General features: G+C 48.9%; 1 pseudogene; it reads left to right on the top strand.

The window, feature by feature from the left end:
* The first annotated feature begins 3,565 nt into the window (after nt 1-3,565).
* On the top strand, nt 3,566-3,737 carry LOC119459788 (U2 spliceosomal RNA; annotated as a pseudogene).
* Nucleotides 3,738-6,426: the final 2,689 nt, after the last annotated feature.

A 6,426-nucleotide genomic window follows, 5' to 3' on the forward strand; every position in this document is an offset into this window, starting at 1 on the left:
CCAGCTGTACATGTTGGCGTCGAATCATTTTTAACTGAACTTTATGAACGCGGTCGAAAATGTCTCAAAGCCAACTTCTCGGTTAAACTGTGACGGATGCAAACCATCCGCAGTGTATCGAATGAACTAAAAACATGGAAAAATGTTGTAGTTACGCCCGAAATTCGAAGCATCGGTTGCGATAGCAAATTAGTAGAGAGCTATACGAAGCAAGTAAAGTAGTTAATTTTGCCGTGTAAAGTTGTAAACATTCGCTTACTAACTACATAGACAAGCACGGTGTCACGCGCGCAATGGTAAACATGAACACATCTCGCTCGATGACCACGGAAACACGCTGTGAGAACACCGGAGTGAGAAAGCGCGCCAGCAGCAGCGCGCAAATTGACTTTCGCGCTGTCTCTCGTCTCGCTTCAACGCGAACTAAACGTCGACAGCAGAGCGCATACGAAGCTACCGGCACTCGGCGAATGCCCTTTGTCCCCATCGCAGATCGCTTTAAAAATGAGGCTCGCGCGGGCGCACACTTCGCCCGCATAACATATCACTTTCCAGATAGGGCGCGCGAGCGGCCGCGCTGTGAGCTGTAGCCGACGGTGCAAAAAGCACCCTCTTCCCTCTCCATCGCCTCACCCCCGTGCCTCGCGTGCGCGGAAGACGACCGCGCGCTTCCGGCCATCCTCCCTCGCGTACGTTACATTGATCCGCATAGGTGGATAGCAAAATGACGATGTCATCAGCTAGCGATTTCCGGTTCGAGGGCTAGCGCTTCTGTTGCTTCGTTCAGCCTTGTCAGCAGTTTCTACAGTGCCATTTCCCGCTGTTCGCGAAGAAAACACGCTTCAGCAACGTGATTATGGTTAACTGCTCGGCACTAGGGTGTGCGAACTCTTCCGTGAAAGGAAAAAAAAATGTTTCGTTTTCCATGGAATGAAGCGCACAAACGAAAATTGGAAGTTGCCGTCAAACGAGCGACCGTGAACGGCGAGCTGTGTGCACCGAACGTAGGAGCCAGAATATATGAAGATCATTTCGTCACAGGCAAGTGTTTTGGTGAATAACTTCGTCTACTAACGTTATAGTACAAATACCCCCTTTTTAACAATCAGTTCAATACACACAGGTGCACCCAGCAAGGATCCTCAGCACATTGATTATGTGCCGTCTTCATTCCGGCACAACGAAAGGCAACTGAGGCTGCACGAAAGAGGGAGGAGAGGTAGCTTCAAAATACTTCGTGAACTTTTCAGATACTTAAATCAGTGCTTTCTCTCTGCAGTTATACACGACATGCGTCTCTTGAGAAAAAACGGGAGACTGCGAAGGCACAGCAGCCGACAATATGGCGCGCGCTGTGCCCCGCTGCAGACACCATAGCGGACGAAGCGATCGACTGCACAGTCTGTTATGGGAAGCGTTACAAATCGCCCCTTGAAGCTAGAGATTACCTGTCTTGTTGGGAAAATTGATTAAGACTTACGACTTAATAAAAACTGCTTCTTAAGTTAACGAACGTTTATTTGCGCTCAACAAACGTTTGCGCTTGATAAACGTTATGTGACTAGTTGACGCGACACAAACACGTTAGGGAATGAAATGCCTGCCACTTAAAAATACACGAGTCTGAGGGCGCTAACATAAGTACGAAGGAGCGATAGCTCACACCTACGTTTTGGAACTGTCCAGCGGTGCTTGTATCGTGTTTTTACACCAAAGTTCCGCAGTGTACAAAAGACAAAGCGCGTGAAGAATGGGCACGAAGTGACGGCGGCATAGACGGCGTCGTGGTCTCGAACCGGAAGTTGTAGCAGAATATGCCGTACCCCACAATCCCTTGGGACAACCGAGATTTTGCTATCTACCTATTGCCCGCTGACACTCGTACGCTTTCACTCGCGCACATAGTGTACGGCGCTGTGTGTGTGTGTAGCGGGAGCTACACAGGCCGCATTGTCGCCGTTTCGCTGTGGTCGGTGGCCGCACCGCGAGCTGAGCCGTCGCCCAGCTACCGCCGCAGTTGGCAGCGCCGCTCGCCGCGCCACCTGGCATGACGTTAGAGGAGGAGCCGATGAAACCGTGAGCTGAGCGATTGCCTAGAAAGCGCCGGCGTTGCATCGCCGGAGGAGCCGGCGTTGATTCGTGTGTATAAAAGGGGCGGCTCGGTGGGATTCGTCGGCAGATATGGAAAGTGAGTCGGAGAGACTGAAAGAAGCCAGGCTTCGTCGTCGGAACGATTCCAAGAGGAGGCAGCGAGCCGAGCAGACGGAGGAAGAACGAGCCGCACGCCTCGAGAAGAGTCGTAAATACGAAGCGGCCAGACGAGTGCAGTCATATGAGGATGGTTCGTCGTCTAGTTCGGCATCTCGTGCCAGGGCCGCGGATGAACGACGGAATGAAACACGAAGCTAAACAACAACATTAGCCGTACCTCTCGCTACGCAGACCCAGGCATAAGTGAGTTCAGCCACAGCCAATTTTATCGCCGTTGGACTTTATACGGAACCTCCCGGCGACAGCAAAAATGCGATTGGAGTGTCCATAGAATTGCTATCACAATAAAATAAAATTCACCTGGCGAAGGAGTCTGTTTTCGCGCTGCTCGCATGGTTCGTAATCTTACCATTTCACCCTTCCCGCCCGACATGGCAGCTGTCGAAAGCCGTAGTCGTGTACTGCAACTCATTTAAGTATATATTTACTATAATCAACAACATAAGCATCGGCAATAGCTACACAAACTACGTATACGACGCATGGTCGCCTCCGGGGAACAATCGACATAAAACGACAGCCTCGGAATCAGAGATGTGTTTACAAATAGCTAGCTATGCAAATCCCGTGTGCAAGCGTGCTGATGTGGTGTAGTGGTTAGAGTGCATGGATGTCAAGCAATGTATCTGGGTTCGATTCCTCGTGTTTCCATGTTTGTGTGATGTGTTATGACTTTCCTATAAAGTTGTTCTGTGCTGACCGCGTGCAATATTACTGTGGGTCGCACCTGTCTATAAGAAATAACATTTTTCTTTCATTTAAAAAATATCCCATTGGGGTGCATGATCTTGAGCCGCATAATATTTGAGCGCCTTAGTACATAATAAGCAGAACAGACTTGATCTGAAAAAAGTCAGTGCCATTCCACTATGTGAAGGTAGAATACCAGCGAAGCTCCGTATGCGGTGATTGACCGTTGCTCCGGTGAAATGTTCCAAGTTTGCGGGATCGGGGCCACATAGACGGGTCGCATTTCTTTTCGCCTCGCGGTCTTGGGGAGCAGCTAGCACGCTTACGCTTGGCGTCCGTAGGCCGCTTATTATCGGTGGTCTCCTTCCGCCGCAGCCGCGCGCATTCCTTTTTCTGTTCACGCAGTCGTTCTTGGTATAGGCACGCTGTTCTTCTTCAGAGCGTACAACACGCGGCCTACCGATTTCACAGTCAGAGCAGAACTGAGGAAATCAGCCGACGTAGAGCATGACGTCAGGAGACGGAAGACACTCAAATTGTAGGCACCAGTTTGAATACGCAGGATGGCGTAGACGTGTATGGTACGAACGTAGACGTGGCCGACACCGCTGAAAGTGCAGTATATGTTCTTCAGCATAATATCTGATAGGGGTTGAATTTGGAACCACGGTATTAAACTTATTTTTGCAAGTTGGCGGAGGACTTGCAGCCTCCTTCACCTCCGCCGCGGGTCGGCCCATTATTGCACGATCTTCATGATTTTTGGCCCACGGACATCGATCCGCTGGAAACTAGTCATATACAGCTTGGCCGTAGTACCGCGCAGTATGCGGCCACTTTCTAAGCGACCATACTCTGCAACGAATGGGGTCGTTTCAATGCGGGCCGCATATGCAAGAGCCGCACAAAATAGGCTGCATACGTCGGAAGTCACTTGCAGTGAGCCATTTATAAGCGTTAAAATCGATACCCTTTCCACGTTATATGCGTTATTTTAAGCCGGTAATGACTAAGAGTGATACAAACGATGCCAAAAGTGTGACCATTCTTTTCCATTATCACTTGCTTGTGTCTGTGTAGTCCATTTTTGTCTAACTAGTTTGAAACTAGTTGTCTAACTAGTTTGCAGTGTGGCAAAGCACGTTCTTTAATTGGCGGAAATTTGGCTGTATACCAGAGTAGGCACCATAATCTATCAACTCAAAATGGATGCGCCACCTGGGGAATAAGAGTGATAACTCAGCATGCATTCGAAAAGCAAGCATTCACAATGCTTCATGCTAACCACTAAACATCTTGCCATTATGAATATGAAAATGACTGCGAGAAGTTATTTCTTGTGGCCAAAGTTCGATGCACAAATTGATGCAACAGCTGCAGCCTGCATGACTTGCCAGCAATGCCAAAGAGCTTGTCCCATGTGGTCAGCGCGAGGGTAGTCTGAATCATAAAAAGCATAGAAAACGGTGCACATGACCTTCACTGGACCTGTAGACAGGACCCCTTCATTGAGCATGGTGGACGCTTACTCTAAGTGTCTGGAAGTCAAGCCGGTGCAAAACACAACGACAAAAAGATTCTGGACGTATTGCGTACAGTCTTCGCTACGTTTGTAATTCTCCAAATATCGGTGGCTGACAATCTGCCGATGTTCATGTTCCAGGAGACGAGGTAATTCTGCGAAAAGAACACGATCCGACACTGCACAAGCCACCTTATTATCCATCAACAAATGACAAAGTGAAGCGCATGGTGGCGGAGACGCAAAAAGCTCTTGGAAAATGACAGGAGGAAGAGTGCAATGCAGCATCGCAAGATTCCTTTTCCGACAGCACACGCCTGTTTGGCAAAGTAGGCAGACAACTCCTGCAGAAACGATCTTCAAAAGGGACCATACTACGTCACTGGATTGAATGAGACCGGACCACTGGACAGCGAGGGACGTTCGCATGGAAGCGAGAAGAGCAAGAGCTCATTTCCTGTCTGTACAAGCAGTGTAAGTCTCGAGTTTCTGTCTGGACCAACTCCGGAAATCTGCTTTAGGGGTTAAACCGTGCGGATCAAGATTTAGTATTATGAAGACCGAAGATGGCGTAGAGAATAGTCGACATATGGATCATGTGCGCCGAGTCCGGGCTAAAAGACGCGCCAATTGTCATGCCTCATTGTCTTTGACAATTCCACTTTCGGAAACAATGACGTTCACAAACCACAACAAGCTTGCTGTATCATGTGAATCGGCATCATTGCCTTTGTCTTGAAAAGGCGGGACCCACGCTTCTCCGTATACTGCGTAAGAATAATCTTCTCAAGCATCACAGAAACCGTCCTGCAAAAAACACGCAAGCCTACTCCGCGTAGGCCCAACCATGAAAAAAAAACAGACTTCTGTCATTCCTGACATTTAACTAGGACGGGGACAAGTGATACGTCTTCCAATTAGACGACTATGTCTGCGTGAGCACGCATACGTGAGGCACGGCTGGAACCTGAGCGACGACGTGTTTCCTGCCGTTGCTGTAGCTTGGGATGCATGTGACCCTAATGAACGAGTTCTATTGGCATTACGTGTGAAGGATGTAGTATGATATATTATGTGTCGCAGCTAACCTTAACCAAGCTGCTCAACGGACAAAATGATTAATGAGACAAGGAGCAAGGTAAGATTATAAGACCTACGGTGCCCGGTCGCCCGATCTCTGACGACCGAACCCTGTGGCTCTTTTAATTTTATCACACAGATTCTTCTTAAAGCGAACATTTCTTTGCCTCTTTCAAAATTTCCACTGCTGCTGCTGCTGTCTGGAACACCGTATTGATTGGTTCAGAGCGTGTGCATACAGGGCAGGAACGCAGCAGAGAGAAATGGCAACGCGAGAAACTCGCTTGCATCTCCCATCGTGTAGGCACGACGCCTCCTGCAGCTGCCTGGGCGTCACCGGATTGCCCTCTAGAGTCTGAATTATCCGTGAGCACTGCGCGCAAGTACTGCAGAAGCTGCAGCGCTTACTTTTTTACTAACGCTCAAGAATCCAGAAGGGAGGTCGTTAGGATGGCAGAGAGAAGGTAGGAAGATTAGCCACAGGATGGGTAGAACCGACCTAGTCACTTAAAGAGGCACTCTTCGCTCAACCAGCTCGCATACATTGGAGGAACGCGACAGAGCTAAAAAGATGACGTAAGAAGCCAAGGAAGTGCTACTACAACACAAGGCAGCAGTTGGGAAGAAACTGAATAAATGTAAAATCAAGGTACGCTGTGGCACGTTTGCGTATTTATGAAAAATAAACACCGGGCAAGTTTGTCACATGGACAACTGAGGCAAGGCGTGCAAACGCAAAGTCGTAATAAAGCTCCGCAGCGTCTTGACGAGAACACGAAAGAGGCCGCAGATCAAATCAACACGTCTGTTCCCGCCGCAGTTGCTTTGTGGCTAAGGCGTTTCTAGAGGCCATGGATTTTATC

This window comes from Dermacentor silvarum, chromosome 7 (assembly GCF_013339745.2).
Source record: "Dermacentor silvarum isolate Dsil-2018 chromosome 7, BIME_Dsil_1.4, whole genome shotgun sequence".
NCBI classification, from domain to species: domain Eukaryota; kingdom Metazoa; phylum Arthropoda; class Arachnida; order Ixodida; family Ixodidae; genus Dermacentor; species Dermacentor silvarum.